Genomic DNA, 17,120 nt, shown 5'->3' with positions numbered 1-17,120 from the left:
TATGATAAACTCGCAACATAATAGCTTGCCGCACGTTCGAGCTAAGCGCCGAACTGTTCCGCACCTGTGTACGCACCGGATACGGCACAACCGTTACGTGCTTTTCCCGTTTTTCTCGTTTTTATTTATTTTTCTTTAACAAGGCTCGCAGATTTTTGGTTTCACCTTGCGCCGCCGCGCCGTGCTTTTCCGTGTCCCGCATTTTATTCGATCCGCAGCGTCAATATAACGCTACGTTTTTGGAAAGCTTCCAAATTCGCTCGGATGCATACCACTCTCCGGTTAATTCCAATTTATAGGTTATTGCATAAAACCGTGTAAATATATGCGGGCTCTTAAGTCGCGGCGCCCGTGGCTCGGACAGGTCTTTTATGGAAAATTTGTGCGCCTTTCATTGAACGCTGTTGGCGCTCTCGACTTCTGATCTCTCGTGATTGTTACTTGATCAATTATCCCTTTCTTCTCTCAACAGCTGTTAATAACAATAGTGTCATTCTGATGAATTAACGATGATATACGAGGTCAGTATTGTTATTACTCATCGCAATAACCCGCACTCATTGGATATCACTGTCATCCAGATCGGCTTGTCTCCGGTCTAGCGTTTTTGTAATCCAAATTCAATAAAAATGCAGTTATTGTCATAGGTACTCACTTTTTCTCCAGTGTTCCCGTTTATTGACACTTGTGTCGTGTGGCGAATCAATTTGCTCCATGTTATCATCCGCGTAATGTTATTCTACAAATGTGCCGGGTATTGTGTACACTGGTATTGTTTAATAAGAGATGAGCTCTCTACACGGTATACGATTCTTTCAATTTTGATCAGGGTGGATATTGTTTGGTCGCACCGTAAAAATAGCAATTGACATTGTAAGGAAATGCTGTTTGTTTAAATTTAAAGAACAGTTCAATAGTCACGTTATTACAGAAATATTATATATATATATAGTTGTGTATTTTTATGCGTTTTTTCCTCGCATATTAAATTTTAGAATAAATCACACAAAAGTAAATCAACTTTTTTATCTATCGACTTGCATATATATTTTTGTGTCACAAAACAAAATTTTGATGTCACGCAGATAATTAACAGATGCTCGTTAGTAATTTATTATTCATTATTATTTATTATAGTCATTTATTACGATAATCCATTAAGATTAAACGTACAGTATTATCCGCGATAGATCATTATAAATCTTTTATTTTGCTTTTAATTCGAAAAAACTAATGTCATATGTCATGTTTTGAGCACATTCTGGACTATCTCCCGAAGAAATATGAAGCCCTTAATTGTAGTGCGTACATATATAATCCATACAGTTTTTAAAATAATCCTGTTTTACTGTCGTATTGTATGACAAGTTTCTATCTCAAGTGTCACGTAATGCTGTCGAGAACGTCAATTATGAGAAAGATGAGGTATGGTGTTAATGGGATGGAAGTTATTAGCGATATTATTGCACGCCTTGGCATCTCATCCTGCAGCTCGTTGTCGCGCGCTTTCGATAATGGACGGGCAATACGACGCATAGTATGCGTCGTAGTGCATAATTTATGCGCAAGCCACGACTATATTCGGTTAGATGCCTTTCTAGAGATAAGGCATATTCGTGGATAACCCTTCAGGAATTTCTAATCGAAGCTGCTCGTTGTGATACACTTGGCGTGAATTTACAGGCATCCGACCTATCGCACGTGCGATATATTATTAATGAGTGAAGCTGAATACTGAAGTGTTGTACGCCGTGTTTACGCTTTTCACGTTGGATTTAATTTTATAAAATTTCCTTAATCTTCAATCTATTGTGTATTTCGAAAATTTAAATTAGACTTAAATTTATTAGGATTAAAATAAAAGTGATATTCTGTTTAGTTTAACTCATTAGAAGCATCAGTAATGTAGAGCCTATATATTTACATAGAGAGAATAGTTTCGTTCAAGTATCTAAAAGTTTAGTTAAATACAGATCTGAAAATAAATTTGTTTGGACCATCAAATTAGTTATGTAGGATACTGAGGTTGTTTGCTAGAATGTTAAAACTTTTTGCAACATCGTTATTAATGCTTAAGCTACGTAATTATGTTGAGGGTTTAAAATTACTTTTAGATCTGTATTTAATTAAATTTTTAGATATTTTTTAGCAAAGAACCGTTCTTTTCGTGTACGCACACTGTAACATTTTTACAAATTTCAACGCAAAATCTACAATAACTTTGCATTTCAGTATTTATACTTTTAAATTTAGAGTTTTTTTTCTATCGTGTTAGAGACTTTAACGAAAAATATTCAGATGCGACTTTCCGTCGAAGATGTCATCTCGCGAGGTAGAAATCCAATAAAATTCGTTCGTTATCGGAGTCCTCGGAGTCCTCAGCTAAGTTTAGGATGAGTAACTGTTATTCTACTCGCGTAATTCACGTTCCTAGTTCAAGGTTGAAGTTTCGTTACAAGCCCTGTTTGCAGATCATATACTAAGTTTTAGTGTTCTGTACGCAATCGCGTAGATGTAGATGTTTCCAACTGGATCCGCTCGTTTAACTCGCTGGGTCTCGTTGACCCGTGCAATTTGACATGACACTCACGAGAACTACGTCTCTCTTGGGGATGGCAAGCTGAACCAACAGCAAACGCCGACGATGGATATGGTGACCCATACATTGAGAGTGGCCCATCCGAATAACTATACATGCGTGAATACGCACGTTAACGACGTCAGCTCAATTAAGGTAATGGCCGTGTAATCGTTGTGGTCGATTTATAGAAGGAATTTTCGATCCATACCGTGCGACACGTCGTTAACGTTATGCGCTGAAAATTGCCGACGGCCGAATACCTCGTATACGTGCGAACGTCCGCGTTTAATTTAACTTAATATTACATTAATAACGTGCAGCCAAGTGTAACTGTTGCGATTCAGACAATTGTGTTATTACGTCATCGTACGTACTTGAACAAAATGACGTATTTTAATTAAATTGCACGTAATGGATTGTAAATATTTTATATATATATATATATATATATACACGGAAAAAAAATAGATTTGCTGATTCAGCAAAGCTATAGCTTGCTACGCGAATTCAACATCTGTAATTAAGAAAATTTAGTGGTTCAACAAAGAAATTATGTCTGTAGGCAGTCATCAGGTATGCTCATATAACAAACTCATCTTTGGTAATATTATCATTGATATTGCAACAAATTAGATCAGTTGCAATAACTAATTTAATATCTTTGCAATACATATTTTAATCTACATAGCATGTTGAACGCGGGTCTCAAGTTGCAAAATTATAGACATAGTGTGACTTGCGTAACATATTTTCGGCCGTAAGACGCAGAACGCAGAACGTGAAAATTTAACCTCAGTACGTCCTGTGTTTATGTCCAGAGTCTATATGTGACGTATAATTAGGTTAGATTAGGTTCTGACCTTGCAACCGCATTCTGCGTACTATAAAGATCCAGCTTAATACGTTTAAGTAACACTTTAAATAAAAATTGTATATACGTTTATTGTTGTATTATTCAATAATTCAAGAATTACATTTTTTATTGTATTAAAATAAAAACCATGTATTTATCAAAATTTGTTGTCTTAATTAACTTGAATTGTTAGAGCAACTAATTCTTTGCTACAATAAAGATTGCTAATGTAATAAATTTTTTCATTATAGCAACAAAAGTATGCGCTATCTTAGTTAGCATGTTTTGTTACAAATGTTGACTTTTATAATAGATTCATTTTTTCAATCTTTAATTTAATTCAGCTACATAACTTTGCTACTTTAACATAGAAAACTGGCTGTTCCTATATTACGGCTGTAGATTTGCTAAATCAATGAAGTTTTTAGCTGTTTTAGCAAATCTTTTTTTTCCGTGCAGAGTTCGTTTATTAATTATTTAAATACAATACTATAGTAACGTGAAAATTATTGATGTCCGCAGGTAATGCCGATAGAGTTGCATTGCACACGTGTGAGTATATATCTAGATAGAGTTGCTGGATGTACTATGTACATATATATATATATATGTATATATATATATATATATTACACTATAGGTAGAGAATACAGGAGAATACACGTACATTAATACGACCAACAATTAGCGTAATCGGTCTTTATGGCCGCATCGCAGAGAGGTTTCTTAATTGCACAATTCCACAAAGAATATATCGTTCCATGATATTATGATTACTTGTAGTATTATTGATTACGACGCATTAGCGTAGATATGCAAATGTCCTGTACGACCGATGATATTAAAATAGCAAAAATAAACACGCAATTATCTCAGAGTAATTAATAATACTTAGCCTCCCGTGTTATTATTTTTGTCGTTCTTGCTGCGCATTAATCTAAGTACACTGATATTAATCAGTTGAAACATCTATGTAGTTAACCATTGTGTGCGGTAATCGAAATGTTACGTTGAGTAATTAGCAGCAGGCTCAGGTGTAATCAATCAAGCGTCGTCCACGAACCACTGGCGATGTATAAATACGCAAACGAAATGTTTACGAAACCTCTCGTACATATTTATGTATGCACGTGTTTTGGGTACGCATAAACATTTCCGTTGCGTATACATTAACGTTGCGAGTACTTAAACCTGTTCATAAAATCAACAATTAGTATAATAACGAGCGAAAGCTCGCTACAGTTGACTTTTAGTTTACTTGGGAGGGAGTGTTTGTTAATTGCGAATGATCATTCATCCGTTTATCTTGATTTGCGAAAGACGTATATTTGAACATTAATCGCATGAGGGAAGATTACGCACTCGTTCGAGAAACCGTAATAGTGGACATACTGCCGTATTTATTTTCGGTGCTCGCATTTTGCAAATTTGCAAGTCATAATGTGCTAATTCCGCATCATGAATTTTAACAAGATTTGTCGACGTAACTTTATTATGTCGCGCGCCCTTCTTTATTATCCCGCCGTTCGTACGACACATTTTTATTCGGCGTTTCCACGGCTATAGCAATTTACGTCACTCCAAACGACAATTTGCACGTCGTGTGCGGGTGGTAACTGATTAGTCGCTTTCGCATTGATTATCGAGCATAAACCGGTGTACGAAATTTCGATCACGTAGACACGCATCTGTATTCATCCGGCCATTCGCACATACACGCATTAGCAGCCTCGAAATACTTCAGACAATTTACGATGCGTAAATGTCGCAGCGTGTCTCTGCAGGTAAAGCCGAGTGGAAATCGAATATTTTACGCTTTACTCACTGCATACTGGACACTGTGGAACTTTCTAGGATGTCCCTCAACGGTACGTGGCGAGATGTACTTCATTCCATTAAACTGCAACAACAAAGCATCGACAATTAGCCCCAAAGCTGTACGGAAACGTAGAAAAATTAATATATCAAGTAGAGATATGTAATTATATATTTGACGTTTGCCAAACGCAAAAAGAGGCTACACTGTAAATCTATTTATATCCAGCCGTTAATTCGCTGGAGAGAAGAACCGGAGAGAAGAATTTCGTTCGATATAAATCAACGTCCGTACAAACTTTCAAGATCCTTCCAGCAAAAATTATTGGCAGGTGAAAGCTGCGTGTATTCCCCTTGCGTCGATGTAGCTGCATATATATATGATATGGCTATGTATATCTACAGACCGCTCGATATATCTTGCCGGAGTTAGGATATCTCGTAGGATGACACGTCTGACATCACGACGAGAGGTCCCGTCAAGTTGAATCATCTAGGGAGTTGTAAGATTATTTTTTAAGTAATTTACCGTACCATAATGCTCTTCATATTATTCATTGAATTAATGTTATAATAAGTCGTAATTGTTTTCTCAAGTCTAATTTTGTGGATATTAGTAAATGCCATTATCTTTTTTACGACAAATATTATTGACATTGACGGTGTCTTTCGATTCGCCGTAATGCTAACAAAATATTTGCTAATTTTAAAGCAAGATTGGCGTACAGTGATGGGTCGTTAAAACAGCTGCGCGCCGTACTTGATAGGCAACTGTGTTAAGCCGAAAGCCCCGTTTTCAGCAGCACCCATCTAGCTTCCGTGAACTTTAACCTGCCATGTTGACGGAGAAGAGTAAACTTATTGCAGCACTCTCTGATGGACCACTTTTAGAGAGCGCGGGTTGAGTAGCCGTGGTACTCTTGCAGAGTGTTACATAGATGGATTCACCGAAGGACGGTGGATTTGCCCGTGTATCATAATCATCATTAATTTCATTGTCATGATGTCACGTATGTGAATAGATCAACGCGCGCCTGGCATTGTCGTATTTCACATGGGATTGCAATAATTCTGACGTGGTATTTTAATTACCGCATTACCGTAATTATTGGAGAAGACATTAGATGTTTACACTATATAGGATAAGTCGGGTGAAGATGCCATAGTTAACTTTGGATCGCGATATATTTTTAACCGTTATCGATACATAAAAGAATATAGAATCAATGAAAAGTTTTATTTATTATGGTTTAGTTACATACATGTATCTCATAAGAATTTTACGTCGCAGTAAAAAAATAAAAACCTTATAAAGTGGCATCTTATCCAATCTATTGGGTAAGATGCCACCAGACTTGGGGTAAGATGCCCTGACATCGCAACTAAATAAAACATACTGTATGATCTGTAAGAATAAAAATTTTTATCAACAGCTATTCTTCTTAACAATATTCCAAAAATAAAGAATTATTTTTTTCTTTAAATTAATAATTTTTGAAAATAAACACGAACAGCGAGCGTCATATCGTCGCTGGCTTATAAATAAACAAACCGAACGCGCCACTAATGCTATTTAAGGATAAACATGGAAAGTATTAACAAATGGCATCTTACCCCAACACGACTAGAAAAAATATTATCAGAAATTTCTATATTAAAAACATATGCTATCAAAAATCATATAAGAGGTTAAAAAATTCTCTTGACAATAAACTTCAATGTAATCTACTACGTATTTGTGAAATAAAGTTTAAAAAAGATTAATATGAATTCTAAATTTTGTATAAAATGTTAACAGAACAGTACTTTTTCAATTTACCTCGATAAATTCACAATCTTTGAAAATAAACACGAACGGCGAGTGTCATATCGTCGCTGGCTTACAAACCGAGCGCGCCACTAATGCTATCTAAGGATAAATATGGAAAATATTAACAAATGGCATCTTACCCAACATGACATCTTCCCCCGACTTACCCTATATTTTGTTAAATCTGTAATTCAATAATCTGTAAAGTCTCGATTTCATGATTTATAAAAGACATACGTAGTTAACATCAATCTTTATCGTAATGTGATCGATTTTTTACATATAACAATCCTCTTATTATCTTCTTTAATACCAATAAATTGGAGCATTTGTCTGGAAGCTTTAAAATCGCAGGATAAAAGAATTAGACTTTTCACAAAGTTATTGGATGTTCTTGCGAAGATAATCCTTGCTCTGCTTGGATTGCCCGTCTGCTTTAGTATGATTTAAATGCATGTACTTTATAGTAGAAACTTTAACAAGGGAATAAAATGTCCCTTTGTTGCGTTTATTCGATTTTATTTCAAAGATGACATTATTTTTCAAATATATGTATTGTACTGTATTTTACTCATATATTTTTTATTAATCAATAATTATAATTTACTATTATGAAATTATTGCCAGACAGAAGGTAAATTTTTTCTCAAAGTTATTAAGGGGATGCTGGAGTGTCCTGTTTTACCATCAATTTTTAAAGACTCTTTTCTCTTAATTGTTTATGGATTGAAAAGTCCTTCTTCACAATCAAAGTATCGACAACAACACAGGCTGCCAGCTACAATGTAATGCGAAAAATGAAAGAAAATTAAAAATTGTAGTTTTGTCACCGGCTCCTACAGTCAACTCGTCACAATATGTGCTGCATATAAGAGTTTCAGATTTTACCCGTTTAAAATAAGTAGCCAGCAGTCTACAGAAAACCTTGAAGAACAATCCTATGCTTTTAGAAACGATGTAGGGGCTTTGGTACAAGAGAAAAGAGTCGCCAAAAATTTCGTTCGTATACTACGAATAAAATTGACGTGAAGCCATGAAACCGTGCAGTATTTTAGTTGATCTCTTTTTAAGAGATGGCGTTGCAATACGTCAGATAAGGACAGATGAATGCGTTTGTGCGAGACACAACGATATAGATAAGTATAAGAAATGAATGAAAGATGTCACTATTATCGAATTTGGAATGTAAAAAAGTCTGTACTATCGACTTTGATTACCTTCGACCGTCACTCCAGCATCCCCTTAAATCGATAGTTATTTTCCTGTTTACAAAGTATTTTCGTTTAATCGTACAAACAAGATCTACAATATCATATCGCAGTTTGCGAATATGAAACAACTACGAGATCTTTTTTTTCAGAAGTTTTTTTTTTCAAAACATAGAGGAAATTTATATATATGGATTTTAATTAAATCATGTATTGCGCTTATTGTTTCGGACAAATTCCATTCTCATTGATTTACGTGAGACCGTGACCCACTTTCCCTTTGGCAAACTATTTTTCATTTCTCTCGCCGTCTCACATAGCCAGTTTCATTTCCTTTTATTATTTTCTCGCATCCATGAAACGGGAGTGGGCTGATTGGCGAGGAGTGAGCAGCTTGAGAATGATACTGCGACATGCTTGGCTGCCTTGGCTCACTGCCGTGCATATTATATTTTCTATAAAGCACAGCTTTTTCAAATATGTATGTCATATATGAGTATTCAATACTTTCAATTTTTTTTATTGACAATTTTGATGTTTTTTTTATAGCACAATTCTTTTTTTTTACATTATATTTCTTTTTTCAATATACGATTCTATACATAATTTAACAAATAATATAGGATATCTCTCTCTTTCTCAGTACTATCTTCGAGCAAGTATAAAAAGAGTTATGCTTTTTCTTATTATACATATGATGTAAAGAAGATATGAAAAGCCAAAAAGCAGAAGTATACGAAGAATGAAAAATATGCAAAGAATATGTAGGAAGTAAAGAAAAGGAAAATCGCAGAATATGTTCTGCTATTCACGTGACTTTGTTCAGTCAAATGGAAAATAAACTAAAACTGAAATTTAAAATTCGTTAAAAAACAATGTTCGATGAGCACAAAAAAAGAACGGTATTAAATCAACGACGGACTAGGTTTACTTGATCGATTAAATGAAGGCAAATCGTTGAGTTGAACGTTATGTCAAATATTCGATAAATTTTCTCTAAAACCCACACATTTAAAAGATAAAAGATATCTTTCGAAATTGATATAACTACCATCGTTTGTTGAGTTATTACTTCTGGGTTTTTGAATTTTTTTTTGATGTCGTTGTTATTAAAACATTTCGTTTTCAACATAGATATCGAATATTTTATGTCTCCCGAGGCACACAGATAAAAATTGTACAATAAAGATTCTGATATATTTGCAATGTCATGCTTAATCTTCTTTATCTGCCATTAGTGTGTGTGACACGAATATAGTGTACAACAAAAAGCAATATTAGTTTTCCGGGGTGCAAAGCAAACGGGAAATCGGAATAGAGGAACATCCGAATACCGAATTGCGCGGCATGAAAAATAAGCGAGCTTGCTCTTTCGCTTGCTCATGGTTGTTTTGTTTGGCACAAAGTAAACGATAGCGTAAATAGAAGAGTGGACAAGATAAACGAAGACAGCGAGATAGGCAGAAACGGCTGAATCGATTCGCGAACAGTCGAGTCGTGCCGAATGCACAGTCCACTGGTCAGAAGAGGCTTTGGTACCTGCTTGCTTTGACGATAGTTTTTAGAAGTCAGAACCGTTCTGCTTACCGGCCATGTAATCTTCAGATCACTGATTTGGAAATATCTTCCATAGTGGTCGTACTTTCCTTTAACCTTGTGTAGTATTCTTCGTCTCATTGAATAACCTAGTTGACTGTAGTTCTCTAGATCTCACGGAATGTAACTTTATGCTGATATATTACATCGCGTAATATTGCGAATATGTACTCTGTTGTACGTCAACAAATGTAATAGCAAAATATGTATAAATTGTTTGCACTTAGATATTAAAAAATGTATGATTATGATCTCTTCGAAAATATATGAAAGATAGAATATTTTTCTCTTCTGTCGTCTATTATATTTATTATTAAAAGCGTCTAAAAAAATATTAAGTATATACATGCAAGTTTGGAAAGTAACGGCGTTACCGTTATCGTTATTTTTATCGTTACTTTAATTTCCTATTATCTTTATATTTATGCGATCTTTAATGCATTGTACCTCGGAATTCAAAATCTTAAGGCCCGTCTACAATACACGGAGTAAGAAGTAAAAGTAAGAAATTGATCAATCGCGGTCGATTATTCTTCTCACATTCAGTTGTGATTAGTCAATTTCTTATTCTTACGTCTTATTCCGTGTATTCTAAACGACGCATAACACTTTGAGTGCCAAAGGTACAATGCATTAAAGATTGTAAATATAAAGAGTGCCAAAAGTCTTTTGAAGGTATTTCCGACGGGGCCCAAAATACTATTCCTGTTGGAGTAAATAAGGAATGCATTTTTGTTATGCAATCAAAAGCAACTACGGTAAAACTATCTTCGTCTTCTGATCCCTGAAGACGAAGATAGTTTTACTGAAGCCTTAGCCACGGTCGCTTCTGGTTGAATAACAAAAATACACCTCAGATCGTCTCCCAGAAATAGAAGACAGAACCTCTGCGGAAAGTTATGCATTTCCTAGAATTGGGAGACGTGGCATTCAAAGTATTGATAGATCATATTATTTTTGGTTGGATGGAAATATTTAATTTAAATATAGAAATTTAAATATTGAACAATATTTTATACTTTGCATTATGTCTTATTGTTAATATGTATTTTAATAATCACTGTCAATATTGAAAATCTGTATTATATGTATATGTAATGTAAATTATAAATTTTCAGTGAATATGGGAATCCATTCTTTAATAATGACATTATAATGTCATTATTAAAGGGTACGTTTCCATATTCACCGTTAATACTGAAAATTCATGTAGTATGTAGTTCACATTACATACTACAGATTTTTATACAGTATATGGTAGTGACTATCAAAATGCAGTCTAACAATAAGACGTAACGTACAAAATATTTATCAATATATAAATTTCTATATTTAACAATATTAAGAATCTTTATTTTAGACCGCATATGTGAGAAACACAATCAATACTAGAAATTAAAAAATGCCTATTTCGGTCGAAGCTGGATCTTCATTGCTTTAAATAATTAAATCTTGAATTACTAATATACACTATATATGTACCTGCATATATACCATGTTGTAGTCTTTTCAAACTGCGCGCCGAATTGTTTTTCCGGACTATAAACGCAATTAAAAATACTCTAGTAATAAGCCTCGGTGGTCTAATGGCTATTAGAACTGCTGGATCTTCATTGCTTTAAATAATTAAATCTTGAATTACTAATATACACTATATATGTACCTACATATATACCATGTTATAGTTTGTAGTCTTTTCAAACTGCGCGCCGAATTGTTTTTCCGGACTATAAACGCAATTAAAAATACTCTAGTAATAGGCCTCGGTGGTCTAATGGCTATTAGAATGCTCGTACGGAATACAAAAGATCCGGGTTCAAGTCCCGACCGAGGTAATATTTTTTGAAAAGACTACAATATGGTATATATGCAAGTACATATATAGTGTATATTAGTAATTCAAGATTGAATTATTTAAAGCAATGAAGATCCAACTTCGACCGTAATAGGCATTTTTAAATTTTTAGTATTGATTGTGTTTCTATATTTAAATGTAATATTTATATTTAATAAAAAATAGTGTAATATTTTACTTACTTTTAAAATTAATAGTATATATATAATGGGTTAACAAATTCTTTTTACAAAAAAAGTAATGGAAATAATAACGCATTATTTTCATAAAGTGTAACGTTCTCAACTTTGAGTAAATCTTCTACAATAATGCGGAAATTATTGAATGAAATGTGATAAATTTCTACTGGAAAAAGGTTGTAACAAATTTAATACCTTGAATCGTTGCTTTCGATTCAATTCGAGAAGAGACTCGCGATACCAAATGACTGAAATTTCTATTTTAGAAGCGATGAAGAGGAATGCGTTAAACCCAATGATCTGTAAGCATTTCAACATTCTTAGAAAGCGGTGAAGTTAGTGGAAAGAAGCCTTGACGACCTATCACCTAAAAAAAGAACTTTTATCTTAAGTCAAGTGAAATTGATCCATCGAGTTGAAAATTTTACAAAAATTGATTGTAAGAATGATTGAAAAATTCTATTCGTGTTCAACTTAAATATATTTTACGAATAAATGATTTAAAGCATTCTGAAGTGAAATTAGGCTAAGTTACCATCTTGTATGAAATTACATACATATATAAAAATTTTTTATCTAATGTAGAATTGCTCTTCTGCTATTGAATTGTTCTTCTCCTTAATATATATAAAATCTTCTAATGTAGAATATTTGATTGAATCTTTAATGACATTTTTCTTTAATGACAATGATTTAAAAATCATCTTTTAAAAATAGCTTTGACATTTGACGAGGATGAAGCAAATTTCTTCCACGTCATTCGCGACTTTTGAAATATTTTTCTCTTTCTGCATATCACGCATTGGTCTCACATATCGTCGTCCTTTCGCATCGCTGTTCGATATTCCCTCTGGCTTTCGGAACTCGGTGCAGATAATCAGCGTAACGCGATTTGTTTTTCCACGTCCGTGCCGCAATCCCAGTTCAGTCGATGTCTTTAGCGGAGATTTGAAAAAACCCGTTGGAATTGAACGGAACGCGAGAGACCCGCGGGATAACGAGGGAATTGCATTAGAGCGCGACTGTATACACGCGTGAGAAAGATTGTGCTGTCGTAACTTCCGTTCGTTCACGTAATTACCGATCATATTTTACTGAATATGTTTTCTGTGCAGCAATCAGTTCAGGCAAATGATTACGGATAAGAATTCTGAGAGCTTGCAAATGACGTTTCTATACATTAAGTTAATAACAAGACATTTAATTGTAAAACGCGATGAGGCGTATATGAAAACTCATTACATTAAAAAAAAATATTTTAATTATCTCTTAGAATTTTTGTATGGCAAAGTAAATGAATAAAAATATTTTAAATATATTAATTTTGGTATATTTTAAAGATTTTTATTTTATATTATTTTAAGCGCATTATTTTGCTTTCCGATTAACCGATTAACAATTTTTATCATTATTAATAAATAATCTCCTATTATGGCAAAATTATAATTACGTTATTCTAAGCTAAAATTATAACTACGTTATTCTGAGCCTGGTCGCAAGTTTCAGCGTATCTCTCTGTTAGCTGTATTCTCTGGAAACTGTTAACTCGAAATATATGCATCTCTATTTGTTGTTGTATAAACGTTTTCAAAAGCAAAGCATAAATAATAAAGAAGCGATGGAAACTTAACAAAAAAGTTATAAATCATAATATAAAAATAAGCTTGTTAAGTTAACATTATACGTTAATCAGTGTAATTGTCAGATTGTGGTTATAGATTTAGTATAGATTAATTAAAAGGAAATAGTCGATGAAGGATATTTTTTTAGTATAGAGAGAGAATTTTTTCTTAGAATTTATCATAAAAATCATGGTAGTGTGATACATGGTATTTAAAAAAATTTTACATGATTTTTGCTTTGATTTATTAATATCTACTATACAATTAAATTTGTTTTGTTAATATTTATAATTGTACTAAAATATAAAGTAAAATTTCAATAATTTAAAAATATTAAAATATTAAACAGTTTATACATTAATTTAAATATAAAGTATTGTTTTAAATGGAATAAATGTAATAAAATGCCAATTAGAGATAAACATAAAATATTTCATATGTACACATTTTAGAATACAACATGATGCTTTCAATCTGACTTATTATTATTAGTCGTCCATTATATAATAATTTTTACACGCAGCATAGTACGTGATTGGCAATGCCTATTAATTAACGGTTATTTTCGATTATTTTCAAATATTTTGCCTTAAAACAATTCGTAATTTGCTCGATACTTTTATTTGTAATTTATAAAATATTTTTTCTATATTTCAAAAATTCCTATCACACAGATAATATTTGATAGGTTGCTAAATTGTCCCCCCAAGCTTATCACCAAACATGATAAAATTTGTAACGAATTTTTTTGCGGTTAAAAATATAACGAAAAATTCTCTTTGCGTAAAAGTTACTTTTAGATTGAATAATTCCATATTGCGTAGATTTTTTTTTTTTAATTATCGGACATTTTCGTTCCGCCGAGTTAAAACCTTGTGACTACAGGTCGCAAGAGGTAAAGAGGCAGAGGGAAATAGCTATAATCACTGCCATGCAACTACGCTGATGTATATCCGACGTGCAACATGCTCCCATTGCCGTTCTATTTTCTCGTTTAATACAACAGGGCCGTAGTGTTATTTCGCTAGGTCAAGTCAGTCGTCATTTTCGTCGCATGTTAACTGGTTGATGAAAAAGAAAGGAAAAAAGAAAGAAAATGAAAATCCGAATGTGCACAAGTCCTGTAGCGGCTGCTGATAGATCAACAACGTGTTTTCAGCAACGTGTGCAGCACGCGCCGACGTGTTCTGACCCAGTGCGGCGTAGCGTGTGCACTGTGCACTGTGCCTTGATACGGCGTTGCACCGTTGCGACCCACGAGAAGGCAGGGGTTTTCACCATAGATCGTCATTATCTCACGAAACGGTTGGGGAAAGAGGCACGACGGAAAAAAAATCACGGCGCTCTTACAGCGGCGGTGGTTGCAGGTCGCGCGCGTATCTTGCTTCGCGGCCCGCCGCTTTGAGTATGAAAAGTTACATACGCGCACAGATAGGAAAATGCCCCTTGCCCGTAACAACCACGAGCGGTGACGTAATCTATAGGGACACCTACATTTTCGGTCTGTCTTCGTAGGGACACGCGGGAGGAAATATATATCCTGCAACGGGAATAAAAAATCGCGACTGCAAAATCGCAACTGCAAAATCGCCATTTTTGAGTTATACAACTGTCACAACTGTCTCGGATGATTGATTCTTTAAACCCGCTACAAATACCAGAGAGATAAAACAGGAAATACACTGGCTGTTTTAGGAAGATATCAATATCTTCAATGTGTTACTGATCAATATTGAAGGGATATTTCTCTGTTTCTTGCTTTGTTTGATCGCAATAGCATCGAAGGTTCTGATTGCGGCAATTATGGAAACTCAGGAATCTAAATGCAATAATCATTTGTGTAACGTTATGCATACAAAACTGCGATCATGATAGCATGGTATAATAATACGTTCGTTGCGCTTCTAATTAACTCAGTTGCTACTTCGATAACGAATAACAATATTAATTATGCTTCGTTATGTTGCTTCGCAATGCATACAGTTATTCGCGTAATATATTACATCGGCATGTACGCCGTCAGTTATTAACAATAACCGTAAAACTTACGAAGCGAAATATATGGAAAGTTATTTGCGAAAGGTAGAGAGGTAGTTCGTTTTGTTAAGTAGTTTAGCACAATGCGTTTTACTATATTACTTTGCATTGTTAGAAAAATTCGAGGAGGGCGAATTGCAGTCATGTAAATATTCTGAGAGAAGAACTATAGAACGATCAGTTCGCAAAATGAATTTTCGATTCTCGAGGTAGAATGGCCGTGTCGCCTTTTAGGTGCAATTTAAAAATGTGATTTCCAATCGTATTTAAACAGTTCATAGGCCGAAAAGGATCTTCCCGCCCCCGTTTCGCAAGCATTTCTCTAACCGGATCTGCGAATAGCGGGCAACCACCGAAGCTATTTTTATCGAATTGTTGGATAGACGTTATATATGTGCGTCCTAATAAAGAACGATTGGAACGCGCAGTGGAACGTGCCGGAACAAGCGGAATTTCTCTGTGCGGCACGAAACAAAAACTTAGAACGTGACGCGATGTACGTATCGAACGGTAACGAGAAAAGAAAAGAGCCCATAGACAGGACGACGCTACTTTGCGGCACAGGCCATAATTTTTGTTGTCAACGAGGTACTCGATTCGAAGTGAGAAGAGGGAGAAGAGGGAGAAGAACGGCGGGTTAATTATTTTTCTCCACTCGGTCCGTGCCACGCGGAGTTCTGGAAGGGATATAAATTCGTTTCCGCGTCTTGTATTTCAGTATCTCTTGTTCGACTTAAGTAAGAAAAACGAGTACATCGTAATTGGTAAGCTTGGAAATATTAGTAATGGTTGCCTTGTTTTAAGTATTTTCATTTCATTCTTTTTATTGCCACACTCTATTATATTGAATGAAATTCGACCAAGAATTCAACTTTCTTCTTAAAATTGATAAAAGTAGATAATTTTAAGTTTTAATCAATATTTTTAGATATTTTGCTATATTTTTCTGTGCCTATTTGTTATTAAATATCATATATAATATATAGAGTGTAATTAATTTAATCTTAATTGACCTATTTATACAAAACTGGAATTTTTGTTTGATTATAAATATTCTTGGAATGTATGTATGACTCGAATTTTAACATAATGGGAGCAATTTTTAATGAAGTTTCATTTATTTATTTGTGTTTTTTAATATTAAATAATTTTTAACTAAAAAGATTAATTAAGGATAAAGTTTAATATATGCGATAATTCTCTGAAGAATTAACTTAATTCTCGTTAGATACAATTGTTTTTCCATTTTCACTTAATTATCAGTTGTACAAAGTGTAGAGCTTCACCAGCATAAATATGTTTTCGTGTTTAATTAATATTAATGTAATTGTAAACAAGTAATTTGATATATATTTATTGAGTGCCAAATAATTTATTAACGAATAATTAATCGTGAGAGATTGGATTTTTATATTTCATTTTTTCTCCTAATGTTTTATAACTTAAAATAAAATTGTTATGTAATACTTTTAGTTAACGTTTTACTTATTAATTATTTGACTTAAAAATTTTTAGAAATATTTTATACATATCTAATATATATATCAGTAATAGTCACACACAC

The 17,120-nt window shown here is 33.7% G+C and overlaps 1 protein-coding gene across 1 annotated transcript in view; it reads right to left on the bottom strand.

Moving 5' to 3' along the window:
* LOC108767712 (limbic system-associated membrane protein) overlaps positions 1-17,120 on the bottom strand; it is a 197,433-nt gene that overhangs the window by 114,154 nt on the left and 66,159 nt on the right. The window contains exon 2 of the mRNA XM_018517712.1: positions 5,260-5,334. The gene's annotated coding sequence lies outside the window, so the exon portion shown is untranslated. The remainder of the gene's footprint in view (positions 1-5,259; positions 5,335-17,120) is intronic.

Source organism: Trachymyrmex cornetzi, unplaced genomic scaffold (assembly GCF_001594075.2).
Source record: "Trachymyrmex cornetzi isolate Tcor2-1 unplaced genomic scaffold, Tcor1.1 scaffold719, whole genome shotgun sequence".
Classification (NCBI taxonomy): domain Eukaryota; kingdom Metazoa; phylum Arthropoda; class Insecta; order Hymenoptera; family Formicidae; genus Trachymyrmex; species Trachymyrmex cornetzi.
The sequence above is the reverse complement of the archived record's forward strand: the minus strand, read 5'-3'. Positions and strand labels throughout refer to the sequence as shown.